At 45.9% G+C, this 19,676-nt stretch overlaps 1 protein-coding gene across 1 annotated transcript in view; it reads right to left on the bottom strand.

Annotated features, from left to right (window-relative positions):
* The window catches only part of ARFGEF1 (ARF guanine nucleotide exchange factor 1), a 1,973,034-nt gene that overhangs the window by 1,723,029 nt on the left and 230,329 nt on the right, over positions 1-19,676 (bottom strand). The gene's annotated exons all lie outside the window — the stretch shown is intronic.

Consider the following 19,676-nt stretch of genomic DNA (forward strand, 5'->3'; position numbering starts at 1 on the left):
CAGCATTTGTGATTGTGTTTTTTGTGTTTAAACAAATCGGCTCAAAAACGGAACAAATATGTCATGTTTAACCACAGAAGCCAGTTCGGTTCACCCTCGTCTGCATTGCTTGAGTGTGATCTGTTTGCTCATGTAAAATAAAAGCCTAACTCGAGAAAATTCTATGGCTCGCCTTCATTTTTTCCAACCTCATCACCATTCACAACGTGCATTTTTAACATCTTTGTTGCGGCTTATCAAAGGAAGCAGGAATAGTTAATTTCTTCAAGATATTCAACAATCTTGCCTGACATTTTACATGACAATTCACAGCAAGCAAAGGAAACAAACAAGGGCGGTGTGAGCCACTTGCACAGCTCAGTGGAGATGTTCGGACCAAAAACACACAGTGCCATAGGAAGAAACTACTAAATAACTATTCTTGCCTGATCTGAAGGCTCGGACTGGGCAATAGGGCAAAGCCCGAACTAAAAACTCAAATGCTAGTGTGGGCCAGTTGTTTGGGTGAAAGTGGGCCACTTTTTTTTAGCAATGTGTACCAGTTTGATGAGTTACTTCACTATATGGTTAGTAGTTTTGACCATTGGTGCAGAATAAATATTCCTTAAATTGCACAATTTGCATCACATTTGAAACAGTCTGAAGCAAAAGAAATGAATTGCCATTTGCAACTGTGGGTCACTTTTTCATTAAAGCCCGAGACAATTTTATGGCCCAGTCCAACCCTGCTGATCTGAAGCGGTAAAAAAGCATCTTTTAATGTGTAAAGGTTTATAGGTGAAAAGAAAGACATTTATTGAAAAAACATTTGTTTTACAGTTAAAACATTTGTTCTTACTTCTAAAATACGCCCATTTGGAAAGAGACATCCTTTTTCATTTCAAATATACTTAATTATTTAAGGTGCATCAATGACTGTTTTGAGAGATTGCTTGTTTTAAGCTACAGAATAATAATGGAAATAAGTGGGATTTCAGAGTCGGCAGTTGCCCCATTAAGAATTTCATTAGCACTAGATTGCACTAGAATGGTCAACCTTTCGGATTTATCACACAAGTTTACTATCCACAATGACCACGAAATTAAATGCATCTAGTATCTAATGCAGAACGTTTCCCATGATCACAATATTGCAGTTTTGGAACTACGGTGGTTTTTTAAAATGCCCACCACTAACCTGCCTGTTCCCAGGTACATTTTGTTTCTGCTGTAATTCTAGAAGATTGCAAATGCAAGCTATTAGCAGCTCTGTCTTGATAGGGACATGTGTAAGACTGTGACAATGTGCCATCTGCGAGGGTGCACAAGCCCTATTTAAAAGATATTTTAGTATATTAAATGATGTGTGTAATTCCGTTTCAGAAAGGGAGGGTCTGCTAATCATACCACCTCCCCTTTAATAAATGAGCCATACCAAAACTATAGCACACATGCGACTTTGCTGTAAATAATCTCCTGACATCCAGAGCCCCAGCTGTGCAGTGGCAGAGAGCAGGATCAAAGGTCACATTCACATCCCTGACAACTGCTAGAACCCCAAAGGTCCTGCAGGCAGAGTTATGTATAAACATCTGCGCCTCTGAGCTAAATTATAGTAAGTGTATGCTTGAATCAGTGTGGTGGCTGTAAATATAAAAACCATGCCAAGTGGTGGCATGGTGACTGCTAACAGTACATAATTGTACAGTCCCAGCAAGTTAATATCACACTAGTGTCAGCTCTGTGTAAAGGATCCGTTTTAACAGGACTGGCTTGTTTTGGTGTCAGGTCAGGCTGTCTCCACAGCTGCTGTATGCCTGGGGTGGCTGTAAATATAAACCATGGCTAGTGATTGCATTCTGACTGCCTAGAGTTGTGACAAATCTCGGGAATTCGTCTCTTCTCCCCAGAGGAGATCCACCCCCCACCCTGTGAGGCTAGGGAGCTGAGCCCACTCTGCAATAACCTCCCTAGGGGTTTAGGCAAGTGGTACCTCAATGGGAGAGACTATCCATTTCGGGGCAAGGAATCCCGTTCCTGCGAGGAACCTCTTGAGACACCTAACAGTATCTCTTCAAGCACATCCAGTAAATAAAGTAGGAAGAAACCACCAAAATGTGTTATTGTCCATATACTCTGACTACACCTTTGAAAAAAAAAACAGCCTTTTACTTAGACGAAGATCATCCGTGGAGGAATTGAGAATGCAGAACAAACAGAAGAAAGAACATGAGATTCTGCCGGGGCCGTTCCCACGGCTACATCTTAAAGAAAAGGGGATAAGAAACTGCTTACTGGCTTATACAGAGAAGAGATTGAACGTGTGGCATCCCAAGGTCAAGAGAAAGTGAAGTACTGATTGGGATGCTCAGCGTCGGAAACCAGAGAAGGAAGAGAGATCAACACGGATAGAAGACGTGCTTACGAGAGAGAGAGAGAGAGAGAACCAAATGGTGATGTAACCACAATCGGATGGTGGCAGAGAAGAGGTCCGGGGAACAATAACAAGACTCCTTCGCTAACCAGAGAAAGGAGAGAAAAGAGAGGAACGAGAGTGGACGTGAGGCATCCCGTGGTCGAGAGAGAGTGAACTGCAGAGTTGGACACCCACCGTCAAGCAACCAGAGAGACGAAAGAAGTGAATACTAATGCAAGGCGTCCTCATCCAGAGGAAGAGCAGAGTGGTGGTGTGACCACAACTGAATTGTGGTCGACTGGCAAGTCACGGGAAACCATTCTGACAAATTGGGGAGAAGGTCCCTCCCAACCAATAAGTCTGGTGACGATATCCCTGAACACGGAAGGTAATAGGGAAAAGAGGAGACCTGGAAGGGGGCCAAGGCATCATTATTGGAATGCTCATACTCAGCACAGTCGAGACAAAACAGTGATATTGAATGAAGTGAAAGGGAATTGTTACTGGAATGTTCATACTCCTCACAGTCGACTTAAAACATTGGTATTGAAGGAGTGATTGAGAATCATTACTGAAGTACTCCTACTCATCCCAGTCAAAAGGAACATATTCATACCATACCAAATAAAAAAGGGAATACATTCCAAGGTCAGAATGTTCACTGAGATTAAACCAGACCAAAAAGGTTGTAAAGAAGAGAGATATCATGAGAAGAAAACACAAATCAAGGAAAGAGCAAAAGGGAAATACAGAATATCTACATGAGAGAAGAACCTTAAGTTGAACAACCCTGTAACAGAATATGAACTGATAAAAAAACTGCTACCAAGAACATCTATTGAACTGAACTGTGGGAAAATAAATCACAGTATTCACGAGAAGGGAGACATTGTCCTGGTTTTGGTTGTTATAATAATGGTAGGGTTAGGATAGGTTCGTTTGGACGCTGGACAGATTCTATTTTAGACTCACTGACAACTGGCTAGCACCTTAGTTAGTTTTGTTAGGTAGGGAAACCCTATAGCATAGGGAAAGATAGGCATGTATTTTTCACTCTAATAAAAATATCAGTGAGATGGAAAATCTGTGTGTGTATGCTCCTTCTGACCCACCACAGAGTACACAATTATATAACCACATCAATTTAAAATGACATTAGAGTCCTCTCTGTGAGAAAGTCCCAGCTACGACAGGACAGATATATTGTTGTCAGGTCTGTCTCTACAGCTGCTATGTGGAATAGCCACAATGCTTATCCTTTGATTTTCCTACAGGAAGGTTAACGCCTTTCCCCGGGACATAGGAATTTCCCCAAGGACGTCTCCTGGGAACTGGTGCTTTAGAGGTAGCACTGACATAAAGCCACTCTTACACCTCGGTGCTGATGACTGAAGTCTCTGAAGTCTGCAGGCATGGGAAGAAGTTGGAGTTATTAGAGTACCGAGTGAGGGGACATGGGCTGAGGGAAGGGTCCCATAGTCTTGGTTTCTGTTTGGGCTCTCTTTTCCTGTCCCCACCATTCAGGGCACACAAGATACTCTGGTTGTAATGTCAAAAAGGTAAAGAGGGTACTTGTTTAAACAAGCTGGACTGGATGCCTTACAGCAGGCTTGCTTTGGACCAATCTCTTTTGACGTCTTTCCTTTAAAATTCATACATCTTTGAACCATCAAGAGAAGGGATGGATACACTGGACCCCTCTGGGAGTGCAGTCCATTCCAAAGTTGTCCACCAGTGTGAGAATACAGAATGCGCCCAGGGCAATGGAGAGATATAGCCCCCAACCATCCACAGTCAACCATCAGTCGAAGTGAACTACTGTGGACCAAGACCTGTCTCTGTACTGGCTGAACTGGAAAGACTTTCCTGTTCACTGGAGGTAAGGGGTACCCTGTAGATGCCAGGCAATCTTCCCACATTGGGAGTGCAGAATTGAAGGATTTACCTTTGTCCCTGGAGACCCTGGATTGGGCCTCCCCAGCAACCCCAAATTTAAGGAAGAGCCCTGGAACACGATTCTGCATCAAACTGCAAGTGAGCTACACTGACTAGGACATCGCCATAACAAAGCCAGCTACACACCAGGGTGCAAATCACTGGAGTCCTTTAGAAGCCAGCAGGCATGGGAAGTGGGTATGGCTAGAGTAGCCAGAGAGAGAAGGTAGGCCTAGTGAAGTGTCCCATCATCATTCTTTCTGCTGGGGTTCTCTTCCTTTTTATGTCCCCTACATTTCCTACAAACAAGGTACCTGCAGTGTGACTTCAATGAGCACTTGTTACAACTACAGGGATTGGACTTCTTACAGCCGGCTTGCTTTGGACCAATTCTCTGTGGCATTTTGCATATAAAGCGAGAGGGGAACCCCCTCTCCCCCCATAATTTAATCTTTGGACCATCAGCCATACCGGTGAAGACAAACGGGTCCGAGGAGAGCTCTGCCCCCTAACCGTACCCAGGGAATAGTGGGGGGGGGAAATCACTGTTCCTGGACCAATGCCCCTCTCTGCTGGCTACACTGAAACCAGGCTCCTGATCACTGGATGTGAAGTATCCTCTGTAGATGCCAGCCAACCTCTCTAATGGGGGTGCAAGCGAAGGACTTAACTTGTCTCAGACCCCCTGGATTGGGACTTGCAGCAACTGCTGAACCAATGAAGTCTTTCAGCGCCATTGACCTGGCATCATCCACTGTCCCCAGAATCTGAGACCCGCAAGCCAATGCTGCTATAGAACAGCAACGCCTCTGCCATCGCTGGGCTGGCGGCGCTGTTACCGACTGGCTGGTTCAAAACCAAAAAGCCAGGCTCAATGTTGCTGAGTCCTAAATACAAGAATAAGGTACCGTGAAGAGGCCCTGTCCCCCGAAAGTGCACCTTTGGGACCTCAGTGTCTTAAGCTTCCCCTTCTCTACCTATTTCTTCAAAGACATAATCATGGTCACTGACATTGTGCCAATTAAGTTCCTGAACACCCCTGCTCATCTACCGAGAGAGCTCTTTCAGAAAAGTCTGCATTCTCTGTGGTTATTTTATAGTATTTTCTAATCAGTTTGATTGCATTTTACTGTTCAATAAAAAGTCTAAAAATGTATAGAACCTTCATTCGACATTCTTTTATTTTGGAACCATTGTCTTAAGTTGTTTAGATTGCTATTGTAATCAGCTATCACACACTACTCCTGAGGAGTATAGCCTCGGTTTGCGCTACCACATAAGGCAAAGAAAGTTTACCTTTCGAGCTGTGCTCGTTTCATCTTTATAATTGGAATTAATGCTGGTTTAGTAGTAGTTTGGAGCAGAGCAAGCTGTTTAGCCACTACTCATCTCTGTACTCCTGCATAGTAGTAGTCATTCTGTCAAAATCACAGTCCAAATTGCACATAAAGTCTTGTGCAAGCGATACTTCAAGAATAAATAAGATGAAAATCAGAGCCTAAGATATTTATACAAATTATATGTGCAGGCTGGTCGCCCCAAACGCACTTTAAGGTCAAATTTCTTTTTGTTCTCATAAAAATCAAAATGTGTTGGTATTTTATATCATCTTCAAAAATAAAAAGAATACTGGTCAAGCGGATTGAGCTTCTGTTAAAGGCCAATCGCCATATAACACATATGACTGTGCCATTGGAATACAGAACCACCAGGGCTTTATTTGTACAGCCTTAATAAAAAAAGATTAGAAAGGCAGAGATTCAATATGAAGGGGACAAGACTACACCCCGTCACTGCCCATTTAGGGTGTTCATCACATATGGACTACGATCCGTCCCGCCAATCCAACCCTTGCCCATGTATTACTCTGAAGTTCAGTCAAAATTCAGATAACTGGCCAAGGTAAGGTATAAGTAGACTTTTACCTTTGGCCTCCTGTTCACATGGGAGGGCCGCCAGCATTGTGTCATCACGTGCGAAAAAGGCATGCGGCTCCTGAACATGGAGGAGGCGGGACGGCATGGCGAGAACAGAGGCCGGTCCGGGAGACTGTCAAGAGGAAGTTGTGGGAATGGAGGAGAGACCAGTAACAAAAAAGGGTTCCAGTCGGCCAAGTCAGAGATGCGTCGGGGCCACCCCTCCTGAGGGAGAATAAGCCTGCCCCAGATAGGGGTTGCCTGCCTAGGCCATCTGCTGAAGGGCAATGGAGGAGTGGGGTAATACCGGCCAGGAGAGGGACCCACTGCGGAGCAGGCGTCAGGGGTGGGAAGAGTGGAAGGGGCTTGTGGATTCAGAACTCAGTTAGGGATCCTAGTAGATCTGCACAGGTTTTCTCCAGGTGGCTAGCGAGACTCGACCCCCATGGTGTAGTACATGGTAAGGGAAGGGAAGGAGTGAGTCTGACCGAATTGGGGAGAGGGTATTTGAGGTGGGTAAAGGGAGGAGGGAGGCGACAGCAGGACTCAGGTGAAGCCAAACATAATGTTTATCATGGGGGGAAAACCAACTATTCCAGCTGCTCACGCTCACCATTAGAGGGCTAAACTCCCAAGTCAAGCGGAACCACAAAGTTACTCACCATAGTGTCTAATTACCCCTAGTCCATAGTCCACTTTCTTCTATACTTGTGGGACATTCCGTCCATCCGGATGGGACCGTAGCACTTTAAAGCATTAAAATAGTAACCTTTTTGCCCTTCTTTTATTTTTACGCGTGGCCACTGCACGGGACCGTAGCCCCCCCTTCCTGAGCTCCGCCACGCGCATCGCCCTTCAGTCCTTTTCTATCGCCAGGTCCTGGACCATTTTGCAACAATTGAGGATAATTATAAGCGGAGGCAGCAGGCGGGCATATGGAGGAAAGGGGACTACTCAGGTGAATAACTTTGTCACACTCCAACGTCCTGTCTCCTTTCCTCCAAACTTGTGGGAGATTCCCAAGCACTGACCAATAGGTATTACGGGTAGATGGAAATTCCCTTATTTGAACACATTCTTAAGAACTGCCTGGCCAAATAGGGCATCGGCCCGGGAGCTCAGATCAAGACAATGTTTTCAAAAAGCTGATGGGGAGGCCCACGTAGCAGGCAATGGGCTCCCATGGGATATATATTTGGAAGGCAACAGAAGCCGCTTTGCCGCGGATCCGATATGCATGAATGCCCTTTGAGGGCAGAAGGTCTTGAATTTTGTAGGCCTCAGAAATACATGAAGCTATCCAACGAGAGATGGACGCTTTCGAAGCTGGTTGCCCTTTTGGGTCACCAAACAAAGAGTTGTGAAGAACTTCTGAGCTTGCTTGTTCTGTCTAGGTAAAACGTCAGAGCGCGTCAGACGTCTAGGTTGTGTAAAACCCTCTCGGCATAAGAGACCGGTTTTGGGAAGAAGACCTGTACAGATATTGACTGGTTTAAATGGAATTCAGAAACCCCTTTAGAAAGGAAAGAAGGGTGAGTGCGAAGCACAACCTTATCCTTGTGGAAAGCTAGGAACGGATGTTCGACAGAGAGAGCCTGAAGCTCACTTATTCGTCCTGCAGATGTTACTGCAATCAAATAAACCACCTTCCAAGAAAGGAACTCGAGTTCGGTAGTGGCTATAGGTTCCTAAGGCTTATGACAAAGCGATGAGGACCACATTCAGATCCCATTTGGGATGAGGGCACGAACCGGCGCAAAAAGATTAAGACCTGCAAAGTGTCTCTTGATGACTGGATTTGCCAGGGATAAAGAGCAACTGTCTGTAGACAGATAGGCTGCAATGGCAGATAAGCATGTCCTGCATGGTAAGACATAGATGCCAGAGGTGGCAAGGTCAGATACAAAAGACAAGACACAGTCAATAGAAGTCTGTGTGGGATCAAGCTCATTGGCTAGACACCAATGGCAAAAACAGAGCCACTTGCTCCTGTATTGAGCTCTCTTGGAGGGCTTATGTGCCGCTTTAATTATACGCATGTTATCCTCAGAGAGGTTGAACTGTGCTAATGATCGGAACTCGGGCACCAGTCCGCCAAGCTCAAGGATTGTGGGGAGGGGGCGCCACAACTGGTGATTGCTCTGGTGAAGAAGGTAGGAATCTGTGGAACCTGATCGGGGAACACACCGACAGGGGCTGCCGTTGTGAAATCCAGAACCTGGCTGGCCACCAAGGAGCTATGAAGAGGAGAATGCAGTTGCAGGCACTCCTGAGCTTCCAGAGCGACTGATGAATCAGCAGCAAAGGAGGACAATCGTAAGCTTTCATGTTATCCCACGGGATCTCAAGGGTGTCCCCCAAGGAAGACACTCCCAAGCCCATCTCTGGAAGCATAAAGAGGATTTCTCAGGTTCGATGAGGTAGCAAAGAGGTCCACCACTGAAGAACCCCATTGCTGGAAGATCTTGGTGAGAACATCAGTGTTCATCTCCCACTCATAACTCGCCGCAGATTGGGGGCCGATTGACTGAATGTGCACAGCTTGAAGCCAGACATTGTGTTGGATCGCCCAATTCCAAATTTCAATAGCAAAGTCCACCAGAGGAGGAGACTTGGTGCCCCCCCTACTTGTTGATGTTGACCATCACTGCGGAATTGTCAGTTCGAACTCGAACCACAATGTTAGTGATAGAAGGTTTAAAAGCCTTGAGCACCAGAAAAACTACCAGGAGCTATAGGTAATTGATATGGAAGCGCCTGTCCTAGGGCGTCCACAAATCTTACACCTCGAGGTGACAGAGTTTCACTCCCCACCCCAGAAGGCAAGAGTCTGTAGTAACCGTTACTTGTCCCCACTGAAAGGTCGGAGCCGGACGACCACCATTGAAGGTCCGCCATCATGCAGGATGGGACTGGAATCATCTAGGGATTCTGGATCTGTGGCCTTGGGACCGGCAGCCCCGAAGAGCCAGCTGAGTGCACCTCATTTTCACGCATTCAAGAGGTAGAGCTAACACACAACAGGCCATAAGGCCCAGAAGTCTCTGGAACCACCAGGCCGACATTTGGTGGGGGGACTGCATGGTCGCGATCCTGTCCTCCGTCTGGAATACTCTGGTACTGTCGGTATCCCAACGGAAACCCAGAAAGATCAAGTCTTGAGCAACCGTAATTGACGATTTCAACCCATTCACTGACAACACAAGACGGAGTGACTGAAGATCGGGTGTTGCAGCCTGTGGGCAAAGACTGCGAAGGAGCCAATTGTCCAAGTATAGATATACATGAACCCCCTGCAGTGTGAGGAATGCTGCGATGACCGCCATCATCTTCGTAAAGACACGCAGTGCTGAGCTGAGACCAAACGGAAGCACACAATGCTGGAAATATTCCGTTGTCATGGAGAAACCGCAGATATTTTCAATGCTGGCTCCAGATCAGAATATGCATGTAGGCATCTTGAAGGTCTACCATGCTGAGCCCATCGCCCTCCCGGAGAGAGGACTTTTTATGGCAGGGAGTAATCATTTGGACTTTCTCTTGGAGTAGGAAGAGATTGCACTTGGAGAGGACGAGGATAGTGTGCAAGCCAGCCTAGTTGGGTTTGGGCACTGTAAACAGATGGGATTACTAGACCTCCCCTTGCTCCCGCAAGGGAACAGATTCCAAAGCTCTGAGGTCTAGAAGTTTCTGTACCTCGGCTCTAAGGGAGAGTGAACCAGTCTGCTGGAGAGGAGGGTGAGAGGGTAAGGTTGGGGGGGGGGGGGGGGGGTCCAGCAGAACCCCGCCCGCCCGGCCGACGGACAAAACCCATCGGTCGTCTGTGATGGTCTGCCACGCCTCCAGATGAGACAAAATTTGCCCTGCCACCGGAGTCTTGTGCAACCGATGAAAAACATAATTTATATGGTTTATCGGCTGGGAGACCACCCATTGCTGAAGAGGAGGCAGTTGACACAGAAAAACCGGCCACCTTGCCTTTGCTGTTTATGGCGAAGGCCACCAGCGGGAGCCTCTGCCCGGAGTTGTAGGTGACTTGTTCGAAATACAAAGGATCGAATTGCCTTTTTTTCGACACCAAAAGTGCCGGAAAAAAAAGTTTCCAATGCTTTTTTTTTTTTAGTTTATTTTTTTTATTGGGGGGGGGTCACCCCCTAAGCCCCCCCCGTTTTCTTTTTTTAAAAAACATTTTTTATGCATACTAAACAATAAAATATATACATAAATAAAGCATTCGATTTTTTTTTTTCGGTCCTTTTGGTTTTAAAAAAAAGGGCATTCCATCCTTTTCTTTCGAAACTAGAACTGGACACCTCTGCCCGGTATGCACGGCAGTCCTGAAAGCCTTTGAAACCAGAGAAGGACCTCATTTGAGACCCCGACCTCTGAGTATAAGGTGCCTTTGCTGGGGTTTTGGCAAGGACTGAATGATTTGGTAGTTTGGGTGCGTGCCTTGGTTTTTGTAAGATCCTTGTCAGTGGAGGAGTGGAACAGTTCCTTACCCTCGAATGGGGAAAACTTTGTAGCATGCAGCCACGCTTGGCGGGAGATGTATACTCTGACCATAAGGCCACGAGCAGGAAGATGGTCCGCAGCCTCCAGTAGATCCTGCACCAGAACTCTGGTGTCAGATAAGTGGCCCTAAAAGTCTTCGAGCCTATCAGGAGGAATACATTCCTGAAACTTGGCGAGCTCCTTCCACAGCTTGACTTTAGCAGCCGCCAGGATAAGCTGGGTATTAGCCTGATGCAGCTTAAGAGCCGAATTGGAAAATACCATTTTCCCCAATGACGTCAAGAAGCTTGTCCTCCTAGAAAGGATCTGAGGTGCTGCAGTGGAGGATGTAGAGGCCGGCTTCGACTGGAGCGTGGCTTCTGCCACCACCGTCGATGAGGAGAGTGGACATGCAGACAAGGATGTGTCTACAGACGTGTGTAGCTTGTAGCAAGTGTCAATTTTCTTGTTCAGGTGTTGCCCGTAAGGAGGTTTTTCCCAGACCTTACAGGGATCGGCTAGACCATCCTTTTGAAGGAAGCGGCCGGTGCGCTCCTGTGTCGACAGAGGAAAGGCTTCAGAAAAATACCCCTTCTTGTTAAGCCGGAGGCTCTGGTATTGGGATGCCTAGCAACGCCATCATATCCACAACCCAGTCGTGAAAGGCTTTAATAGAGCCGGGCGGGTCATCGCTGTCCAGGTCCACCTGATCCTCATCCAATGAGGTGGGAGCAGAAATCTGATCCACTGCATGTGGAGCCTCAGATCCTGTGGGCACAGCTGACTGTGCAACGGGAGTCTTTTCTACAGGGGAAAGTGGAGGCAGTGGAGGAGACGACCCCACAGGAAGTGGTGGAAGAGGTGGCACTACCGGGACCTGCATAGGGTTTGCCGGAGCAGGGGCCGGTTCAAGCAGCTTAGGATACATTTCCTTAAATAAATCCTAAAGTACGCCTTCATGGGAGCAGAATGCATAAGCCTCTGAAACTTGCCAAAAACACATCCTCAGAAGAAGGTCTAGGCGCTGGAGTGGGTAGAGGCCGCCCGGAAGGGGCATACCCCTAGGATCAGAAAGAGGACAGCTGCCAGGAGGGTCCTCCACCGACTGGATCGACATAGATCAAAGGAGCAGACGTAGGAAGGAGCAAGGCTATTTGCAGCAGAGTCTGAGCATGCCAATCCATTGGAGGCAGAACGGGTTCTTGTTATCCACAAAACATGGAAAGGGCTGTTCTGCCCCAAAAACAGGCCCCTCAATCCCAGCCGTAGTGAACCTTGGTGTGAGAGAGATAGTCAAAATGAGGGAAGGTCGGATTTTGATTCGGTTTGCTGCCTCATATCCCTGACTACCGCAGTAGAAGCACGAGTCCCACCGGTGTTCCGGCCCAAGCACTCCAGGCAAAGAGTGGGGATCCGCCCTCGCGAAACAACGTTTGCACGTTGAAAAGGACACAAATCCCAGACGCTCCGGCATAGATGGAAGAAAGATGACTGTGGAACTGGAACAGGAAAATGAAGGACAAGGGAACAAAAAGAAAAATATTCCCTGAGGTGCAAGTGTGTCCGACCCCAACGAGAAAAGGACTGAAGGGCAATGCGTGAGGTGGAGCTCAGGAAGACGGAGCTACAGTCATGTGTGGTGGCCCTGCGTAAAAATAAAAGGACAACATTTTTTTAATGCTTTAAAGTGCTCCGGTCCCATCCCAATGGACGGAAAGTCCCACAAGTATGGAGGAAGGGGGATGGGACGTAGGAGTAGAAGGTAGAAATCGTGACTCTGCAAGAGACCCATATATGTAAAAGAGATGAGCATAAACTGAGACTCAAGGGCTACCCCCGCATAGTTCACTCCAATGCCCATGGGAAAACAGGTGGACTTCTCATAGCCTTTAAGTAATTGGCAGGGCTGTGTATTGGGGCAACGGAAGTGGGTAGGGGAGGCAGATACATCTTTGTCTGCTTTCAATGGGGGAGGGGACGATGCACACTGGCCTCCATATACGCACCAAATACGGGGCCAGATGGGTTCCTAAGAGGGCTGCTCAGGTAATTGTATCAGGTGACTTCAACATGCCTTGGGACCCACGGGCTGATAGGAGTACAAACACAAGTTCGGGTCAAGGGGCTCAGACAAGGAAATTAAAAAGCGCAAATGGCACACCTAGCCTTGGTAGACACATGGAGAGAGGTCCGTGGGGAGGGTCAAAGGCCGTATCCGACCATGCCCCCCCCCACGTATCCGACCATGTCAGGGCAGTCCAGCACCGAAATGCCAGGGCTTTGGTAATGGAAGTTCCCGGATCAATCTCTAAATGACCCAGTGATACAGGAGGAAATACGGGATAGGATTGCTGAGTTTTTCAAACAGAATAGGTCAGAAGATGCGCAGGAGCATATGGTGTAGGATGCTTTTAAAACAACCATGAGGGGCGAACCTATTGCGCAAAAAGACCCAGAGGGAAAAGCAGTTGGGGAGCCTTCAAGCGCAATGGAAAAGCAGCTAAAAAGGGTAATAGCTAGAATGGCGACGGATAAGGGAACAGCACTCAGAAAGGAATTTCACAGTATTAGAGTGCAGTTGGACCTACTCCAAACCAAGCGGGTGGAAAAATCCCTCCTATATATGCAACAGTGATATTACGTTAAGGCAAATAAGGCTGATTGCATGCTGGCAAGGCAAGTTAGGAGGAAGGAGGCATCAAGGGTAATTCTCCGCATTAATACAGGGGCCCTCAGCAACTCCTCAGAAGACAGGAGGACCTTCATAGATTTCTATTCGACCTTATATGCCTCTGACTCCCCAAGGGTGGAAAACCAAGAAGCATATCTTGTAACATGCCCACTAACGTCTATTACGTCAGGGGATAGGGAACCGTTGGAAGGGGATATAACCCCTGAGGAAGGCCGCCTGTCGATTTCATCGCTGCCAGTAAATAAAGCACTGGGGTTGAAGGATTCCCGGCAAGCTTCTATAGGATGTTGAAGGAGTCACTTATCCCAGTACTGGTCTCCCTATTCAACTCCTTTGCAACCTCAGGGTTGCAAACTCAAACAACGGAGGAAGCCAAGGTAGTGCTTTTCCCTAAGCCCAATTAAGACACAGTGCAGCGTGGGTCCTACCGACCAATAGCCCTGATTAACCTGGACATGAAATTGTTCACAAAAATACCAGCGACTAGGGTAGAAAAGCTACTCCCCACCTTGGTCAACCTAGATCAGTCAGGCTTTGTTAAAGAGAGGGAAACGTTTGACAATATAAGATGGGTGTGCCACCTCATAGAAAAGGTCACCAAAACAGGCACCCTGGCGATGGCTCCTTTGCCCTGTACACCGAGCTGGATTTCGATAGGGGTGACTGGTACTTCTTATTTCTCAGAATTAAGGCCATGGGATTCAGACTGAAATTTCTTCAATTGGTGCAGGCCAATTATCAAACGCCCACACTGCGACTAGCCATCAATGGTCACTTATCAGGGGGGATACAAAATTTCCGGGGCACCAAGCAAGGCTGCCTGCCATATCCGATCTTGTACTTGCTCTACCTAGAACCTTTATCAAAGCATATTAGGGACTGCAGAGAAACACGTTTGGAGGCGAGACGCATAAAATAGTGGAGTTTGCAGATGACATGTTGCTTACCATCACAGACCCAGACAGATCACTACCAGCCATAGCGGACAAGTTAGGAGAATTCGGGGGTAGCAGGCTTGAAAATCAATATTCACAAGTTTGAGCCTGCCCTTACAAGAGAGCAGAAAACTGCCTCCAATATTTGGGGGCACAGATCACAACCTTGCTAGATACCTTATACCAGGCCTACTAGGCCCACTTGCTAGTGTCAGTCAAACAGTAGCTACAAGAACGCGGGTCTCTCAATATCCTGGCTAGGGAGGATAAATGTCAGCAAAATGGCAATCCTCCCCAGGGTATTATATTACTTCAGAGCCCACCGGTTGCACTTCCGCAGAAGTTCTTTAAGACCATCCATAAGATGGCGGGAGTCTACGTTTGGAAGGGAAAAAGCCAAGGGTGGCTTGGAAAATATTAACGGTGCCCAAGAGTAATGCAGGAATGGGGGCCACAAATGTTTATAAATACTATCAAGCAGCCCAACTAAGGATAGTAAGGTAATGGTTCTCGGGCAGTGGAGACAAGGTGCTGCGAAGGATGGATTGGGTAGACCCCTGAAGGATGTTTTGTGGTGCCCAAAGGGGGATAGAATGAGCCATATGTACCACAGCAAAATTACAGCCCTGGTGGGGGACGTATGGGACTCCCTGGTTAAACGGGTGAGATTGACGATGTTTCCCTCCCCCATGACACTGTTTCAAAACCCTCAACTTAGACCAGGGGAGGAGCTGGGAGTCTACTCTCAATGAGAGGAGAAGGGTGCCAGAAACGTGGGGACATGGTGGAAACCCAAGAAGTCAAGACCTTTCTTCAATGTAAGGAGCAGTTTTGGGCTGGAGGAAGAGGAAAGGTTCATGTACGCATAGCTACGACATTGGCTGATGGCTCCGGGGAATAGACAAGCTGTGAGTAGGGAGCTCACCCCCTTTGAAAAGCATGTGACAACTAGCACAGGAGACGATCATATGGTCTTGACACTCTATAAAATGTTCTCTTGAGCCTCAGGCTTGCCCAGACTAAACCAACATGGAAGGTTGGGAGAAGGAACTGGGGGGACCCATTTCAGAAGAGCAGTGGTTGAACTCTTGGAAACGCATACCGGCACTCAGGGGGGCTATACAAGTTAGGGTGATGTGGGTGAAGATTATGGTGCAATGTGCAATTTACCCCTGAGAAACTGCACACATGCTATCCAGAGGTGTCAGTGGCATGCTTGAGGGGATGTGGAGAGGAGGGCACATCTGGTGGGGATACCCAGCTATTACACCGTTCTGGGAAAGCGTCAATGGGGCAATGAAAACTATATTCAGCCCGCAGTATAGAGGCAATGAAGGGCGTGGGGGGGACGTGCTGGAGATGCTGCCTACGAAGGCTCAACATAAGGATTATATAATTCTCAGCATATCGGTGCTTGGTCCAAATGCCCCGAAGTGGAAGAAGCCAGGGGCTCTTGGATTGCAAGAGTATGGCATTTTGTGTCCTTGGAATGGGTGACTTACGCGATTCAAAGATGATTGGGACCTGATATTGGGCTATCTAGAGGAGGACTTTTTATCAACTGGTGCCCACAGAGGCTTCGTGTTTTGGATCTCATCGGAGGTTGGGGACTCGAAGGGAAATGAGGGTTGAGACTAAGACTTTGGATCAAAACATACAAACTGCTGTTGGGGGAGAGGGGGAAGGACGGGGAAGGTGGGAGAGCAGGGGTGGGGTGTAATCTTTATGTACTGTGTTTGGAAAAAGCTTTAAAAAAAGAAATCTAAAAAAAATAATCACAGATAACACCAAATCCAGGCCATATGATTGGAGTTAGCCCAGAGCAAAGACGTGTCTACCCTTTCGAAAGCGGCTTGTAAGTCAATAAACCAGCAATAGAAAGGCTTTGTTGTGCGAATTTGCTTTTGGGTTGCAAACAGAGTGCAACCGTATGTATTCTTCAGTGACAACCCTAAAAAATACCAGATGGGCTGTTGGAACCAAATCAAGCAACTTTTAGTAAGAATCCAGCAGGTTTCTAGGAACCTTTTTTGTAGTGGCACTGCAGCAGAGCCAGAATGACTCAATCGATATAATCGCACCATGGTTAAAGTGACAAATCAAAAGACATATTATAATCAGAATATGCACTGCAAAAGACATACTTTGATGATGAATCACAATCGCAGGCTACATTCACAAAATATCCCACTAATTGAGCTGCCAAGACACAATTCCTATGAGCGGACAACCATGTTTAATTACTCTCCCGTTTCGACCAGGAGTCGGAATATCCTGTCCCAAGCCATCCGACATTCCCCTTTTACATGTAGGTGTTTTATGGGCGAGACATTGCTTTATTGACAGATGTCTATGGTGGCAATTACCTTAAGATAGATACAGACATGCCAACATTCTGGAGCCTCCGAGAGGGAGATTTCAGAATAGAAATCGGGAGATTGTAATTTTCATATAGGACTGCATTGGGGTTATAATTATATTAGGCAGGAGACAGTAAAAAAAATAGCACTATTTTTAAATGCAAAATCGGGAGTCTCCTGCCTAAATCGGTAACGTTTCATTACAGAAATGTGAACTAGCTTGAGGACGTTTTGGCCTTATTAGTAAAAAAAACTGACTTAACAAATAGGGAGAGGTCCTACCCGCACACCAAAATCCATTCATTTTTGCACTTCTACATCTCAACAAACAATCAGGCCTACACAGTCATTATTTAATGTGGATCTTGATTACTATAATTTAGTCATCACTGTTTCAATACGTTTGTTTGAGTTCCTTATTTTGCCCATTTTTATGTTTATAGTTCTTATGCCTTACACAGCAAATATATCCAAAATTAAATCAATCCTTCCCAGTTATCTTTTTAATCAACGGATCGGCTACTTTCTACAACAGATGCACAGAGAAAGTTAATTCACAGTGAAGATGCTCTTGATTCTGTATTAATTAGTTGACACCTTATTTCACTGAAACAAACTGGTTCAAGCAAGTGCTTGTCAACTGTACCTTTCACCTTCTTCAGGAACCATTATTTGCCTCCATTTGAAAACCAATGTTCGATTTCCTACTTTCAGATGATAATAACTATTGTAAAGTTACTCTATGCATACATTTAATTATGCACTGTTATTCATATACTTTTTCTGTAGTGGTTAAAGTATTCTTTACAATGGCTGTGTGTCTGCATAACTAATTTACAATCCCTTTACTCAAATGGTATAAACCTATATTACATCTGTGCTTACATTTAATACACATTTACACGTGCACGTTTGCTGTGTTCCCTGCTTTAGTTGCTTAGAAAATGTAGGCTCCCACAAGCACAGTTGCGGTGATCGGCTAGCTTGCTCGAGTGGTTACTCTACTTCCTCCATCCCAACATGTATGTTCCAGCTGCCTTGCAAGAGCACGCACGCACACACTGATTTTATTTATTGATTGCGTGGAAAGAGCAATGTTGTTCTCGGATAGCTTGGCGTTAATGAGAGGCCAAAAAGATAGGAGAGTGAGAGGAGGAGGAGGAGCCAACATCTAGTTTATCATGATTATTAACTATGTGGCCCTCTATATGTATTGGACTAGAACTCCCATGATCCTTCAACATTGACTGCGTTAGCTAGGGATCATGGGATTTCAAGCCCAAATCTTCAAGAGCACCACCTAATGATTAACGTTGCTAAATACATCAAACACATTAGTCTACATATAATACATCTTCAATCCTCACCAGGAGGTAAGTAATTATGCACTCATTTTGGGTTCAAGCATATTGAGTTATTGCATCATTAGTCTTCATTTATATGTGGGAGTATTAGTTTTCTAAACAACGAAGGACACATGGATGCTTCTCGATTATAGATTTTTGTTATTAAAAAAGGGCCGACTGCATAGATTACTTTAATGAGTACACTAAATGTGTAATAGAGCATATTTAGATATATTTACAGATATGCTCTGAAGTAGATAATCTTAATCACAACAGGAAAATAAACGTTGTCATTTGAAGAATAAAGATGATGAACCTGTGAACCAAGTGTTTTGTTCCAACACGTCGATTAATTAATAGTGTTAATTAGGACAGCAATTTTGCTGTGCACATTCCACGCTTCTTGTAGAATGAACACGAAATGTTGATAAAACCAACTGTAAAGAATTATTTTGATGGCGTGAATTTGAATGGTGCACACACAAGGGGGGCCCTGGGAATGTCTTTACTAGCCTGTATCCCGGGTTAGAGCCGCAACCAGAGTCTATAGCTCCCCATCATTTCACAGAAGAAAAATGTCCACTACCAGTCTTTGTCCGGCCGAAGGGCAGTCCAGCACCGAAATGCCAGGCAATTCTCTTCTGAATAAAAGTACCAACAGCAACCCCAGGCACGTGTTTCGGCCTGGTCGGGCCTCATCAGTGAGGTGGAGTTGTGCTTCTCTAAAACCAGTGAGCATGTGTTCCACGTCTGGTTTACCCTAGTAATTTAGGGTGAAAACCCAAAGCTACTTAATGTGCACATTACAAGGGGTGGGGGGGGGGGGTCCTGGGAGTGTCTTGCTACCGGATTTTATCCCAGGTTAGAGTCTCAAGCAGAGTCTTTAGTTCACCATCCTTTCACAGAAGTGACATTTCCACTACATAGCAGTCTTTGTCCTGCCCAAGGGCAGTCCAGCACCGAAATTCCAGGCAATTCTCTTCTGAACAAAAGAGTACCAACAGCAAACCCAGGCACGTGTTTCGGTCCAGTTGGGCTTCGTAAGTGAGGTGGAGCTGTGCTTCTCTAAGAACAGTGAGCAAGGGTTGCACGTCTGGATTACCCTAGTAACTTAGGGTGAAAACCCAAAGCTACTTAATATGCACAAACAAGGGAGGTCCTGAATTTGAATGGGACATGTTTCTTTAATTTAATGTGTGATGAATGAGGAAAACAGGTAAACATAAAATTGCAAACGAGCAACATTTGAAATTTAAATTATAATACATTTAAGCAGTGATGACTACATTATATAGTCAATCCAATAATTAATATCTACATACTATGTTTCTGAAGGCCTAAACATTGATTGAAGACTATTCATGTATAAAAAGTAATGTTTTTGTATGACCGTTAGTTTATTTAGTATAACAGGCCAACACTTGCATATAATTCATATCAGAAATAGGCGGCAGTATAGCAAGGTAAAATCTCCCTCTCTCAGTTTAGACCACCCCTTACAATAAACACAATGCAGTTCCTCTGCTTTGCCAACCTTCTAGCCATAGATCCAAGGAATAGTAAGTGCCTACATCCACACCCCAACCTCTCTAGAATTAATATG

This window comes from Ambystoma mexicanum, chromosome 5q, assembly GCF_040938575.1.
Source record: "Ambystoma mexicanum isolate Mex_15411 chromosome 5q, UKY_AmexF1_1, whole genome shotgun sequence".
Lineage (NCBI taxonomy): Eukaryota > Metazoa > Chordata > Amphibia > Caudata > Ambystomatidae > Ambystoma > Ambystoma mexicanum.